The sequence below is a fragment of the Ambystoma mexicanum genome, chromosome 2p, assembly GCF_040938575.1.
Source record: "Ambystoma mexicanum isolate Mex_15411 chromosome 2p, UKY_AmexF1_1, whole genome shotgun sequence".
NCBI lineage: Eukaryota > Metazoa > Chordata > Amphibia > Caudata > Ambystomatidae > Ambystoma > Ambystoma mexicanum.
In genome coordinates, this window is record NC_090923.1 from 881,451,843 (window position 1) to 881,466,692 (window position 14,850).

Here is a 14,850-nt window from a genome sequence, read left to right on the forward strand (position 1 = left end):
GGGCCTCGGGCAAAGATTTCAGCAGCAAGTTCATGAATGTCTTTCAAAAGTTAAAGGGGCTTTAAGGGTCCTGTAAGGCGGACCAAGGGGACAGGGCCTCCTCAAATAACTTCAGTTTCTTGTCTCTGGGGCTCGACAGTGTCGAGCCAGTCTTTTTGGTGTTGAATTGGGATTCTGGTCGCTTTCAGTTCCAGTCTGGTGTTGAATCAGGGAGCAGTGGTGCTGAGTTCCAGGGATGCAGTTCTGTTAGGCAGCGGAGATTGTGTATCGAAGACGCTGGGTCAGCGGGTGATGTTGAGTCAGCGCAGCTGGAAGTCTTGGTCGGCTTCTAGTGCGGGGAAGCAATGACTTGCCTGAGGAGAGCAGGCTTGTCTGACTGAACACAGTGACTGTGTACTGCTGTGGCTTTGGCTTGGGGCTCTTAAAAGCTAATGACCAGGCAGTGGTGCCGAGTTGGGGATGCTGGAAGAATTGGCAGGTCTCGGGAGCGGATATGGCAGAGCTTTGGCGCTGAGCGAACTTGGAGCTGCGGAGGTCGGTCAAGCATCGAGGATGACTTTGGTGGTTCCCTTGCAGCAGCTTGGATGGTATCGAAGGCACTCAAAATCGCACCTGGGCAGTTGGAGATGGAAGGGTGAGCCAGGGGTCAGTTCCTTGGTTCTGTGCTTACAGGGAAACACTGCCTAGGTTCTCATGTGAAACACAAGCCTTTGCTTCTGAACGTTCCAACCTTGAACGTTTGTAGAGATTGCTTGCAGGGTTCTGCCAACTCCAATGAAGAGGGTCCAGGGTACCAGTGATTCAGTTGCTGAAGACGTCCAGCCAGATGGTGTAGAGAAACCCCTCGATGCACACCAGAAAAAAAACACTGCTGCCATGGAATGTTCTGGCAAAATCAATACGAGCAACACATTAAAGGCACAACGCGTCATCCTTGACGTAAGTTAAATAAGGTACAAATCCAAATGGATGGTTGGTGCAACCCTAATCGTAGGCTACCTGCTTCAAAAGGGATGTCGGGCCATTGGTCCCTGCCCCTTCTGTCCATCTTCTCCCACATGGGCTTCTTCTCACACGTCATCGGGCATGAGGCTAAAATTAATTTCTCATTATGTGAAGAAAAACAATGCATTCTTTATCTCTAACCTAATGTGCACCTGGTACTGCAGACAAGGGCTAAAGAGGATACTTTGAGGGCATTGTAACTCGCAAACCCCAACACGATTCCAGACACGTTGGTGCCCTTCCAAAAATCTCCACCCTCGTTTCAGCTTTGTTTTGCCCCTCCCGGCACCTTGCAGCACAAATGACATGATCTATGGTGAAGGCAGCCTGTTCTTGCGTTCTGATCTTTTCTGATTGGGGGGTTTATGGTCGGTGATCTGGGAGTGACCGGTACCTTGGAATGCTGGGGTGTTAGGACGGGGCGCGTCTGGACGCTATTATTTAGGGCGGGGGCGGGGTAAGGTGTTAAGACGGATTTCTGAACTCTGTCCTGGTGGCGCAGAAGTTCAGAAGGCCAACCTAATTACTTGGAACAGGGTAACCTCTGGACGAGCCAGACCAATCAAGGTAGCGATCGCGGCGGTCAAGACTAGGTCTCAAGAGGGGTGAGGGTGACTGAAAGCCCGCAATGAGCACACAAAGCAAGATCACTTAGAAACTACTCCAAACAGTTGTTATATCAAAAATATATACACATTTATTTTAAGGCCTTTAAAACAATGACCGTAGCGAGAAAATCACAATATCACAATATTAAGCCAACACATACCATACCAACACAATATATATACAAATACGACAGTCGCAAGCGTTATATGCACGAAATGTGTAGTCCACCTTAAAGGGAAGGAAAACAGGCAGTGCGATAATGCTTTAGACTCAGTTTGCCTTCAGAGGCACCTAACTAGATGGAAGTCCGAGCCCTGCGAAGAGTGGAGCCTTGTGCTCAAAGTACCTGCACACGCTGGTGCCAACGGGCAAAAGGAGAAGCTCTTCGGAGGAAGTCAGGCAGTTCGGGTTAGTGCACAACAGAAGAAGAACAGGTTCCGCGACTCAAGCGCAGCCTCCACAGTGAGCAGAAGCAGAGCGCGAGTACGGACAAAAGGGTGCTGTTTTTACACAGCGGGGAAAAGCAATGGGCTACTGCAGGAGGGCGACCAGATCCTAGCTATACTACTCACCGGTCCCCGATGCAAGCAGACCCAGGCTTCTCCACGTTAGTTTCAGTAGCTGGCAGGTTCAGAAGAGCCGGGAATGCCTCGTCGTCGTGTAGAGAAAAAAGACGTCCCAATCGAAGAAACCTGCACAGTTTTGTCACCACAGCAGGGCAACGGAGCGGCCGTGTGTATCTGAGCCAATTGTACACTACTCACTTCAGACTTGGGAACGCCAAGTGTACGAAGCGTGTGAGAGTGACCAGGACTCGAAATACAACACAACCTGGCGGCGGTTACAGGGCAGGACTCCCGTGTAAGCTGGTCAGTCAACTGGATGGCCCAGAGACGCTTCCGAAGGCTTACTGGCAGGAGATGATGAAGTCGCCGAGACTAGCTGTTCCTGCTATTCCAAAGGTCGAAGCACCAGTACAGGCCTTCTGGTTCGATCAAAGGAGGAAAGGGTTTCACAGGACGACAGCAGTGCAAAGGAGTCCTTCAGCGGGTCACCAGCGATTCCTCGGTCCAGCCTCTTGGTTGCAGGATACTTGGCTCCTGTATTCCTTCGTTCGTGAGAACTCAGGAGATCGACATGGTAGTGGTGTTTCCAGCCCCCTCTTATCCACGGTTCCCTTCGCGCCAAAACAGAGGGGACCCAATGGGAGATCCGCTCATCAACACACACACCATTCGTGGACCAATCACGGACCACCGTGGTCCCAGGCATTCACACCACCCTAGACTCTCTGGCACCCAGGATGTGTATTGGGACCAGACATCCCAGCCCACACCCTGGAGGCACACAAAAGACATGTAGAAGCCCGCGAAAGCATCCGTGTTTCGCGGGAAAGTACATGCCCAAATAAGGAAGGCCCTGGGTAGCTCGACCTGGGGAAGGTGAAGGGAGCAAGACGGTCAGTGGACAGGACAAAGGAGCCTCGTGGTCTGGCCATTTTGGGAGCCAGGCCACCATTTTGGGTTCAGCGCGAAAAATGCGCTCAGAACGCCAAAAGGAGCTCAAAATACACAAAACGATCGCTGCCACCATTCCAGTCCCTGAATGACTTGCACCGATCAAATACAATCCTAAACGAGTATCTAGGGCCTGTAGAAGGCTAGAGACCCAAGAGAGCTGTAACTTAGCTTACAGTGCCCTCTTGTGTCATGTTGCACTAAAGCCGCAACATGATAAAAGAAACTACGGGAAACAGCGTTCCCCGTTACTGACTGTCTTAAGGGCATGTCAGTTTCCCCATAAGAAAAGGAGCGAAAGCCCAGAGGAGTGCGGCAGAAGGCTGCACTTCTCTGGCAAAGTCAAGAACAAGGTGAAAAACAACAGCAAAAAGTTTAGGGGTTGCCACATGGAAGGAAAATTACCTACAATTACGAAATCTTTCCTAACACTCATCGATCTTCATTGGCTCCTACTGCACACAAATCGCCTTCTGCACACAAATCACCTTCAAGTATTGCTGCATCATCTATAAGACAGTCGCCCTCAAGTCACCCAGCTACCTCGCAGAGAAGCTCTGCATCTCTGACGTACAGTGCACCATCAGAAGCTAGGACATGTGCAGTCTTGAAATCCACCGCTGCAAAAAGGAAATTATCAGAAAACAAGCCTTCTGTGCCCCCCCCAACCCCCCAAGACTATGGAACCTCGGCATCCAACTCGCCCCCCATGCTCCTACAATTCAGAAAAGAGCTCAAGACGCACCTCTTCAAGGAGTCCCTCCTCCTCAACACCTAGGTCATCACGTCATCCCTCGTGCCACCTGACTTGCTAGATGCCATCCGCTCCGGCCCTCACTGTCACCCGGTACAGCTGTACCCCTCATCGGTCCCCCTCTGTATCTAACACCCAGCTGTATATCTGTTGTGTTGCTCCACTGAAAAGCGCTCCCATATACATGTGTAATGTTGTACACCTCTGTAAAGCGCTCCGTTGCTCCTCAGAGCTAGGTCCATGCTCAATAAATGCAATAATTATAATTTTTTTAAAAGGGTACTGTTTCCCCCAACAGAGTTCCAGGAGATGCCTTTGTGTCTTGCATTTCAAAGACAAATGAACTAAGGGGGGGGGTCTCCCTTCTTCCTGCCCCCCCGTAGAAACAAAATGCTACAGTTGATTGGTCCTGAGCAAGTCTGTTGGCAAGGGTGGCAATCCAGACTGCTGTACTGAGCGTTCCTTGCCTGCTCACTTCATACCCAGAATGCCTTGTCTGTAGGAGGTTTGGGTGCCCTAGGAAATAGTGGTGAGATCACTCTCTAGCATCTTGAATGCTGTTCTGGGCTATTCCAGCACCTCCCCCTTTGTCTGCCTACATCAAATGGCTCCAGTAATCCGCACCCTCGTGTAAGATGGTCATTATGATGACAGGACTGTCTTTCAAGCACTGGTTTCCAGGTTTCCTCCAGGGAAGGGATTCTGTTCCTTGGAGAGAAGGGGTCACTGCTCTTTTTGGAGGGGGGAGAGGGAAATAAATCGAAGGCTTCCTGGGCCACATGTTGGTTGTGAATACATATAACGAACAGAAAGCCCAAAATTGAGGAGTTGCCTTAACAGTGCCTACTATGTTTAATACAATAATCCAAAACAACAAAAGGCAGTTATATCCAAAGAGTACAAAAAGAGCACATACACGGATCATAAATAATAATTTTATTATTAACATTAAAACCCATAGAAATACAAAAATCATCATACTCATGAAAACACCACATTAATACAGAAGTGCCCAAACCTAGACAAAGGGGATAAATAGAGATCATGTAATTCTATTAGTACCAAATGGACAAAGAAGCTACTGATGTTTCTATACACATAATCATAGTATATTGTCAAATCTCCTTCTCATATGAAACAATTGGAATTAATCAAGTGGATGTTTCATGTGGCCTTTTCACAAAGTTGAAGTACATCACTTAATTCCTCCCGTTTGGATGAATTTCCGTCAGGAGCGTACCACACTGAGATGAAAAGGCATCCGCTCAATGCACCATTCTGGACATGAGGTCCCCAAGAAGTAACCAATGATCCTAATAGTTCTTGATGGTTCCACCGACTCTACTTAGTTCAAGGTGCACTTGTGCACGTTTCTGAAGTAATCCGCACTCCTGGAGTCCTCAAACATCTAACAAATGGTACTCTGAGGGCCTCCGTCTCACCCTCATGTCAAGTCATGAATGTGAACAAAATCACGCACAACCGGAAGACATCCGGCTAACATGTTGAAGCGACCGATTGCACCGTCTCTCCCCTACTACCAACTGTGAATACACTCAGAATACACCCAGACCAGACAGTTAACCCACATCCAGCTCTGTTATGAATGAGTCACTGTTCATCAAACAGACCATGACATCCGATGCATGTGGCTGTTTGATTGTTTAATCCCAGCCATTATGCAAAACCAGACTTCTCTTTTGTAATAATTGCTGCTAGGGTACACAATTGCAATTATTTTAACCAGAGGTGGTGACAGTTGTGTTCCATCAGCTATGTTCACAAATGCACGTCACCTCAAAACCTGGCCAGAAACCACTGCAGGCCAGCAGCTGGAGATGTTGGGGGGGCCGAATAATCAAACATCATATATGCCCCATCTTGGACTGCATGACATTTTATGTTACTTTTCCTCTGCAGTTGTCTTCAACTAGGGGAGGACTGACAACATTTTGCCTTGGGGGCAAGCTTACTTTTCCGGGCCCATAGGGCAGTGGCCCAAGCTCACAGGTAGTTGGCAAAAAGATAACTGTTTTAATATCAATTATCTAAAACGGGGAGTACAACGGACGTCTCGGCGCATGGTTTCTCAATGCATCTAAAAAAAAAAAACTATCATAAAAATCACCATTGATGACGTCAACCTACGTATTTACTATTGTCATCCTACGTGGCAAACTACAAAAACCTAGTGTCTATTGTGATAGGTTCTTAAGGAACATCTAAGTATACGATCCGTACTAGTCTAAGAGAGCGAGAGAAAGTGATTGGTTTCTTAACATCAGGTGGGGCAACCAGGCCCTCCCCTTTAACAGGTCACTATGAACGTCACTAAATAGACAAAGTCCCATTGGTTACACAAACTATGGGACCCTTTCTCACGGGGCCCCCTACCATTGGTTGGCACGCTAACCTCCTTCACTACTTTTCCACCTACGTTAGTAGCACGCAGGCTGGTCTTCCAGGAGCGCGTGAGCTAGTCTTAACCATAGCTTCCCACCAATTAGCATATTAATCTATCATCACCTCAGTGTTCTGCTGTCAATTAAGGCTTTGAACTTGTCCTTGGGAGTGTGCTTTTGCTCTGGAGAATTCAGGGAAGTGAAGGCACACTCTGCCCTCATGCGTAGGTGTGGTCGTCATGTTCGTCCAACTTCATCCTGCCACATGCACACACCGCGCGTGTGTGTGCCTCACATGGCCTCACTGCAAATATTAGAGTAAGAACAGCACAGCTAGGCCCATTGTGAACTAAGATGGTGGAAGACCACATGGCCCATGCACAAGGGCCAATCCCAAACCAGGCCAACCCATCCCACCAACATGCAACAAGTTGCCATTGGCTCTGCTCTACCGTAAGGGAAGGAGAAGCTGGCTGTAGAAGGAGCGCAAGACAGTCTTTAAACGGGAGAGTGGTGTGCAAGCTATGTACTAAGTAGGATGGAGGAGCTAGCTAGAGGTGTAGGTTCTCTTGAACGGGCCTCTACTCAACACCTAGGCCATCATGTTGCACCTTGTGCCACCTGGTACAGCTGTACCCCTCTGTATCCTACCCCCTGCTGTATATCTGTTCTGTTGTTAACACTGAAAAGCGCTCAGTTATTCATCTGTAATGGTGTACACCTCAGCGCTCTGTTATTTATCTGTATTACTGTAAACCTCTAAAGTGCTCTGTTGCTCCTCAAAGCTTGGTCTGCGCTCAATAATACCATAATAATAATAAAGGTTGTTTTGTAGGAGTAGTAGGGTTGCCATCCAAGAAAAATTTTGTGGAAGGAGGTTGTTTACCGTCTGGAGTGGAAGAGAGTTACCATCAGAGTAGCGAAGGTTAATATCTGAGAATGGGGACCCAAGAGGAAGGTAGATGGAAGGGATCAAAGTCCTTTGCTCAGATATAGCTTGCATAGAGAGCAACCAGCTAGAGGGTGAGATGGCTACATCAAGCTTTAGAAGGAGGGTGGAGTGCAGGCTAAATCCTTACCACTAACAAGTTCCAGGGTAGAAACCAGAGACTGGTGGAGGCACCAGTCATTGCAACCTCACTGAGGGACCGCGAGTGTAAGGTAGGCCCTCCGAGGAAATGGTGATCCCTCAGGCCAAGATTCTATGAGTAAAGGCTTGTTAAGCCTGACCAGCCATGGACCTGGACCTGGACCATCGACCTGGGGGGTGGGGGAGGCTTTGGTCGAGAGGGGGGGGGGTGGACGGAGGGCGTTCGAGGAGAGTCTAAGGACCTGCCATTTCCGAAGAGGGGAGGGTTCGGGAATTTCTGTTACATGAGTTGTATTGGAGACCAGAGACAGGACTACTCTGAGACTGCTAAAGCTCAAGGTCTCAACGTTTACACCAATTGTGCCTCATGCACTTTCACTCCCAATGGGTTTTGGGGATATTGGAACCTGAGCAAAAAAACTTTTTCGAAAAGATTGGGGTCTGTCGCCCAGTAAGAGTACATTAGGTATGGCTGTAATCAAAGGCTTTGGTTCTTTCAGTTTGGTGGAGTTCATTCTTTTATGAGATCCAGCAAATGGCCCTTCAGGGGTTGGCAAGTTCTTGAATCTGAAACTTAATAAATAAGCTGGTATATGAAGGAGTGTTGAGATGGATTTCTAGAATTTTGCCCGTGGACAGACCTTCGGATGCCACCCAAGTTACAGTGAGCAGGGAACTCTGACAAGTTAGCCAAAACCAAGTCCATGCTATTCTCAGGAGCGTTTGGGAGTGCGGCCAGGGGCCCTCAATGATGTAATACACAATAATTCAATTCAAACTGGAATGTATAAAAATATTTATTCTAGGCCTTTTTATACAGACACTAAAAAATTAAACTAGCAGGTGATATTATTGCACAATACTTAATAAAAATATATAGATTCACCATAGGTTCTTAAAATGCATTCAAATTACTTAATCAACGCAGGAGATTAGTAAATTAATGCAATAAAGACAGAACCAAGTTACATAGTGAATTCTAACCTCAGCATTACAACAGAGTAGGGCCTTGTGTCCACAAAGTCATAGGAGCCGCAATGCTTTTCCCCAGAATGTAGTCTCTGTAGGTAAGATCTAATTGTACTTGTGTTGATCGTTCAAAGAAGATATTCAACGTAAGTAAATTGTGTTTTTATCTTTCAGATAATACCACCCAGGTTCGACCACCAAAAGGTAGTGGAATGGAAGATTGGGATACAAAGGGACTGGTTCCCAATGTTACCCTACGGAGGACAGGGACATGGGTGGCGATGGGGGAGGAGGGGTGCTCGACAAATAATGTGCGCATGCTTGCCTCGCTTACTCTGGTTTTTCCCCAGATGACTTAAAGGGTTGACTGGGGGTCGGTGGAGGCTGGATTTCCTGCCGTTGGTTCCTGTGGGAGGTGCCTAGAAGCTGCAGGCACAAGGATTCTTCTGATCCGGTCCAGATGCAAGATGCAACCCCTGGCTATTAAGATATCCAAGATTCACATATGCAGGCATCTTCCGGACAATTAACAGGACTGGGAAAGGTGAGTTCCAGCGACAGCCACCGCACACAGAAGACTGCAGGTGTCCTTACAGCTGCGGTTGAAGAAGCTTCTCTAGGATGCTGGGATGCTGAAATCCATAGGGAATGTGACTTGTACCACGAGCTGGTGACTACTATAGTTCCAGGTGCAACCACAGAACAGCAACACTTTTGGTGAGGAAGCCCATGAGACAGCTGGTCAGTCCACCAGGTGGTTCAGGAACACTTTCTAAGGCTCAGGATGGCTGGATCCAAGAGAAGGCATCGAGACTAGTTGGTTCCACTAGTCCAAGAGGTGAAGCACTGCTCAGGGCATTCGTAAATCAGCTAATCTAACAGGGCTTCACCGGGCCAGACGCAGGAAGGGATGCCAGGCCTCTTCAGGAGTCTTCTTTGTATCTTCAGTTGGATTTTCGTCTGAGAGATTCTTGGTGCCAATGCTGATGTGAAGCAATGGCTGCAGGAGTGTTCTTCTTGTCCAAAGTTCAGCCTGGAAGCAAGTCCAAGCCCATCAATGGTAAGGGTCTGCACCCTTCAAACAGCCAGTAGTTGTCCAATAGGGGACAACTACTGTTTTTACTCAAGCCCCACACCTAGACTCTCTGGCTCCATGGATGTGGAATGGGACCATACAGTCCCACTCCCCTTCTTCTTTTTAGTTTTTTTCTTTTTTTTTTAGTTCCAAGTGCAGACGTAGCTCGAGAGCAGTGGAGCGCTGTACAGATTGTGAGTAGACGGCATTTGGGCTGGAATCTTTTAACGGTAGCGCAGTACTGTGAGGTCTGTGCGCTGATATGTGCATCCGTTGGAATTGGTCCTTAGTAAGGTGTTGTGAAAGAGCCATGTTTTGAGAGATTTACAAAATCGGAGAATTGTAGCGGCATTCCGAGCCGATGCCGGGATCGAGATCCAGAGGGTGGATGCATGACAAGAGAAGGATTGTTTGCAGGTCCTCGTTGCGGATGAGCGGTTGGTTGATTTGCTGCGCAAGAAGCGTGTGACACCAGAGATGTGGAGCTTAGCCGCCAGGTACGCTGGTGTGCTACTTGTGACTGCTTTGTAGATGATACATGCAGTCTTGAACAGTATTCTGGCTTGGAGTGGAAGCCAATGCAGTTCACGTAGGATGGGGGTAATTCAATAACATTTCTGTGCTCCCGTAATAAGACATGCTGCCGGATGGTGGACTGCTTTTAGGGAAGCCAAGTGAGCAGCTGGGAGCCCTGTCGGGAGAGCATTTCCCCCATCGATGTGCATGACCACAAGTGCCTGCACTGTGGCCTGGAAGTCCTGCGGCGGGGTGAAGGGTTTGATTCTACTTAAGGTATAGATTCTTTGCCATGCTGTTTGGGCCTTCTACGCTATGGGTTTCTGGTAGGACAGATTGCTATCAATGGTGAAGTCCAATGATGTGTCTGCGTCTGAGAGTTGTGGAACAATTCCTTCTAGTCGCATATCATTGAGCCATTGTTGGTCATGTTTTATTTTAGCAGGGGGAGCGGTGAAGACTAATTCAGTCTTGGATGGGTTTAGTTTGAGGTAGGCAGTCGACATCCAGGGCTATTTGTAGTAATATGGGTTTCCTTATATTAACAAGGGTTGGAATAAAAATCCATAATAACAGTCTGAACCCAACTCCACGGGTCTTTCTTCATAATTAGTGGTCCCAATTAAGTTAAGCTATGATTTAATAAAATTAAGTCTAAATCTCAGTATTTAGAGTAATAACTATCAATAATCCTAGTCTGAACCCTTTTCCATGGGAATCTCTTCATCAACATTGGTCCTATTTAAGACATGATCACTGTCACTAGGTAAGCAGATTCACAATGGGTACCAATTCCATGGGCATCTCTGCATAATTAGTGGTCCTATCTAAGTGATGACCACTGTTACAAGGCAAGCGGCTAGAAAAATGGCTGTCATACATGCGAGTGCGGGAGGACGTCATGAAACTACTCATGCTATGACATCACCAATTGGCATTCAAACGGTGCACATACATATAAAATGAAGCTGTCGGCATAGGTAGACACAGCAAATTGCAAATGTATCTAAGGGTTTGTGGCACAATGAGTAACTAATAAATGTGTATATGTATCAATCTTTGTAAATTACCTAGATCAAGCCCAGGTGGGCAAAACATTGGCACGTGCTGTCCAATGAGTTACTGTTGGAATTTTTCATTCTGTGTTATTGACTGTTGTGGAGTTTTTCAGTTACGGCAATTGACTGTTCAATCCAGTATCGCTAATGGATTTACAGGTCTCTTGGTTATGTCAATTGACTGGTGTTCACTTTAGTATTGATCACTCACATACTATAAATTGTGCTCCACAGCAAAACATTGTACGTACTCTTTTTCTTCTTACTGTGACATCCAGGACTACATGATGGATAGCTAATCGCGGAGAGGAATGATGTCCTGCGTGCTATTTACTCTTGTGTACAACTGAGTATCATGTGTATGGTGGATGGCTATATTAGGATCTTTGAGTAGAGTACCCAGAGACTCAGTGTAAAGTTTAAAAAGAATTGGTGAGAGGATGGAGCCTTGACGGACTCTGCAGGAAACCTCAGTCGGTTACAACGTAATAGGTTAATCGGGACAGCCTGATGTCTTTTTGCGAGGTAGGAGGTAAACCAATTCACGACGGTGCCAGAGAATCCCATCCTGTCAGCAAGGCGGAAGAGAAGGATGCGGTGGACGACCGTGTCAAATGCAGCCGAGATGTCAAGGAGGACGAGGAGGTATGTGTCGCCCATATCCATGATTTGGAGAGCATCATCCACCACCTGGATGGTTGTTTGGCTCGATGCTACACTTTGGGCGGAAACCTGACTGATAGTCATTTAGGAGGTGGGGATGTTAGATTTTGACAGCACTAACCTGTGAAAGCAAGTGCATGACCTAAGGGATTTCCTGACCTGACAAGGCAGGAAGAAGGCCAAACTAAAATATGGCCAAAGATAAAGCAGAAATCTTGTGGCAAAGCCATTTTAGGGTACTAGCCATGTTTAGTTGCCATGAAAGGTAAACGTGAATGTGCACACTAAAACGAATGCTGCAAAAATGGAAAACATTTATCTGCTGCCCTGAGCTTGTTTAGGCCCATCTAAAAGTAACCAAAAATCACAAGTGTAAAAAGCTAGGGTGATACAAAAGTATCCCCATTGCACTGCACTGTAAGATGTTCTGTGCAATGTTAAAAAGTCACAAAAGGTAAAACTGGAAACCTAGTATCTCAGTACTGATGTTTGACAGACTGATCAGTTTCTCCATAACTATTGAGCAAAAGGCAACAGAAGTGAAGCTGAAGGCTTTACTTCCATTCAAAAAGTCAGAACAGGTTCAAAAACAAAGAAATGATTGTGGGTCCATAGAAACTATGGAGGGAAAGTTGCCAAAATAGAACTTTTTCCTGTCCATGAGCACCCCAATTACAGCAGTAACGAACATGGGATGCTTGCAGAGTGGCCCAGGTCTCTGGTTGGAGTAAAGGTATAGATGTGGAGTAAAAGTTTGACTCCTTTTCAGTCATTTTCAGGAATATTGGTGGTGTGGACATTTGACCAACCCCACCCATTCACCCTGCACAGGGCACGGTCAAGGCCCTGTGCTGTGGTATAGGCGATTTCGGGAGATTTGTGGACTTTTTGACTTTTCCAACAATCATACGTTAGGACACAAGGTCGGCATACCAGCCTTGAGTGTACTGGCGATAGTGAAATTTGACCAACCCCAACCATTCGCACTGCACAGGGGTGGAGTGCGGTCCGGCTCTGTGCAATAATTATAGGCGATTTCGGGAGATTGCCGATTTTGCAAAAATAGGTTATGACACAAAACCTACACATGGCTATAGCAGACCCCCACGTGCATGTCAACTACAAACCCCTCCATTGCTGAGTGGTACCGCTAGTTTTATACATTTGTATTTGACCTGCAGTTCAACAAATTAGAATCCAGGCAGGCCCGACTCAACCCATCATCTTTCAGTGTGCAATAAATTGAGTATGATTCAATGTTTTCATAGTAACCTATTATTTACATCTCCTATGAAACAGAAAACGTATACTAATAACTAGCACTAGTAACCAGTATGTATCTTAGAATTTGCACATTGCCAGCTACCAACCTAGTGGGATCTCGGTGTCGAGAATTTTCAGAATTGTTTGTTGGGCCCAGACTTGCGTCTTTGGTGGTGAAAAGAAAAATAAGGGAAGTGGTTGAAGGCAGACTGGAGAACTGCATGTTCAGGTAGCACTATGGGATGGTGTTTGGTAAGGGTTGACTGTGAATATGGGGTTACCTACTTGAATGTAGGAGATCACTGGTGGTGGTTAGAGCCAAAGGTGTTGGTGAAGAAGTAGGGTGACTTTGGAGCAAGTGGCTGATCCATGTTTTGGTAGATGCATGTATATCTTTGATGAAAAAGTTTGGTGCACGGATTAAATTAATGCATTGGTCATCCGGGAGCTGAAAGCAGCTCGCTGGTATTGAGCATCACCCAGTTACTAGGTGTTACTTGGGTAGGATACCACAAATCTAACAACCTCATGAGTAGCAACCTATATGTTTGTGTCCGTTTGAATGTATTCTAGATGTCCTAATGCTCCTTTGTACACATTTCCCAAAAATTCTTTATCGTCACTTGTGTACGTTTACATTTCGCTAGTGGTCCTGGGGAACAAACCTAGCTCCTGGTAGCTTTTAGTATCAAACTAACAAGGCCTTTCTAGGTTCCAAGGCCATGCTCCAACAAATGTCAAAGCCTGTTAGGGTGTGCGTGCTTGCATGAAGGGCTCCACATGTGCTTGAGTGTTTTCTTAAAAATATGGAAGCCATCAGGAAATGGGATTGTTCACCCTTTCCCCAACACACAAAAGCAGTTACAGGTGAGGGCTGCCATAGCCTCTGCTGGCAATCGCAGCTTAGTGAGTAATTTACTGAGTAGGTAAATAGGGGGGTGGGAGTAGTGAGAAATTGGAGGGGGCCAGGGGTGCAGCGGGGGGGTGGGGGGGTGGTGTGTAGAAGCCGCTGTGGAAATAGCAACTTGTCCCACTTAGGGATACAATAGCAAAACAAAAGAGGTGATGGCTGGAAGGTTTAGAATGATTCTTAACCTCTGGCATATTGCTCTGGGCAACCCTCCAGACCATTGTTCTTCACCTGCCAAGCCATTACAGAAGGAGAAACAACGTATGCAAATCAGGCTTGGCCCCACCCCCAAAGGGGTAGTCCAGCCCGAACTGCTAGGTCATGTCGGACCATAAGTGTGCCAAACCTGCTTGGACACAATCCTTCACTCTGTGGCCCAGTGGCTTATGTGCAGAGGTGGCTGGTGTGCAAAGGCCCTGTGTGCCAAGCCAAAAAAGTCACAAAGTTTAGGATGTCAAAACATTAATAAATGGAGTGCAAATAGAGCGCCCATGCCCATTCCACATTAGTGAATGTTGCGTGTAACCTGAGAATTTGATCACACATGGAAGTTTACATTCTAGAACCATAGCTGGACATGTCTGTAGATGATTGACTACATACAGAAGTGTGCAAGTTGATTTTTATAGGTGTTATACATACACCACTGCACGTTGCCCTGTGGCCACTTCGAAGAACTTGCCCTCATTGTGAATGATGCCTTGCCTCAATTAGATGCGCCACTCTGATCGGTGCACGGGCTATTTCAGACAGAGTTTGAAGGAGATCATACTAGTGTGGTGTTTTCCTGCGGGTGGAGTCTGGTCCCTCTGCCCAGAGCGATGAAATGCTGAATATGCACTCATTAGGCCACACATAGCCTGGTCCTATAGGCAGAGCTTGCTGGAACATTGAACGCTCGTAACTGGCGATGGGCTTTGATCTGTGGCTTTTCTAGCCTTGAGCAGGCTGTTTTGAAGGCCAGTTAGGAGTTTTATCAGGATGGTTGTAGTGGTAAGGGAGGCTGGATATCTCTTGGG

At 46.9% G+C, this 14,850-nt stretch overlaps 1 protein-coding gene across 1 annotated transcript in view; it reads left to right on the forward strand.

Moving 5' to 3' along the window:
- AP2S1 (adaptor related protein complex 2 subunit sigma 1) overlaps positions 1–14,850 on the forward strand; it is a 66,853-nt gene that overhangs the window by 21,690 nt on the left and 30,313 nt on the right. The window lies entirely within an intron of this gene.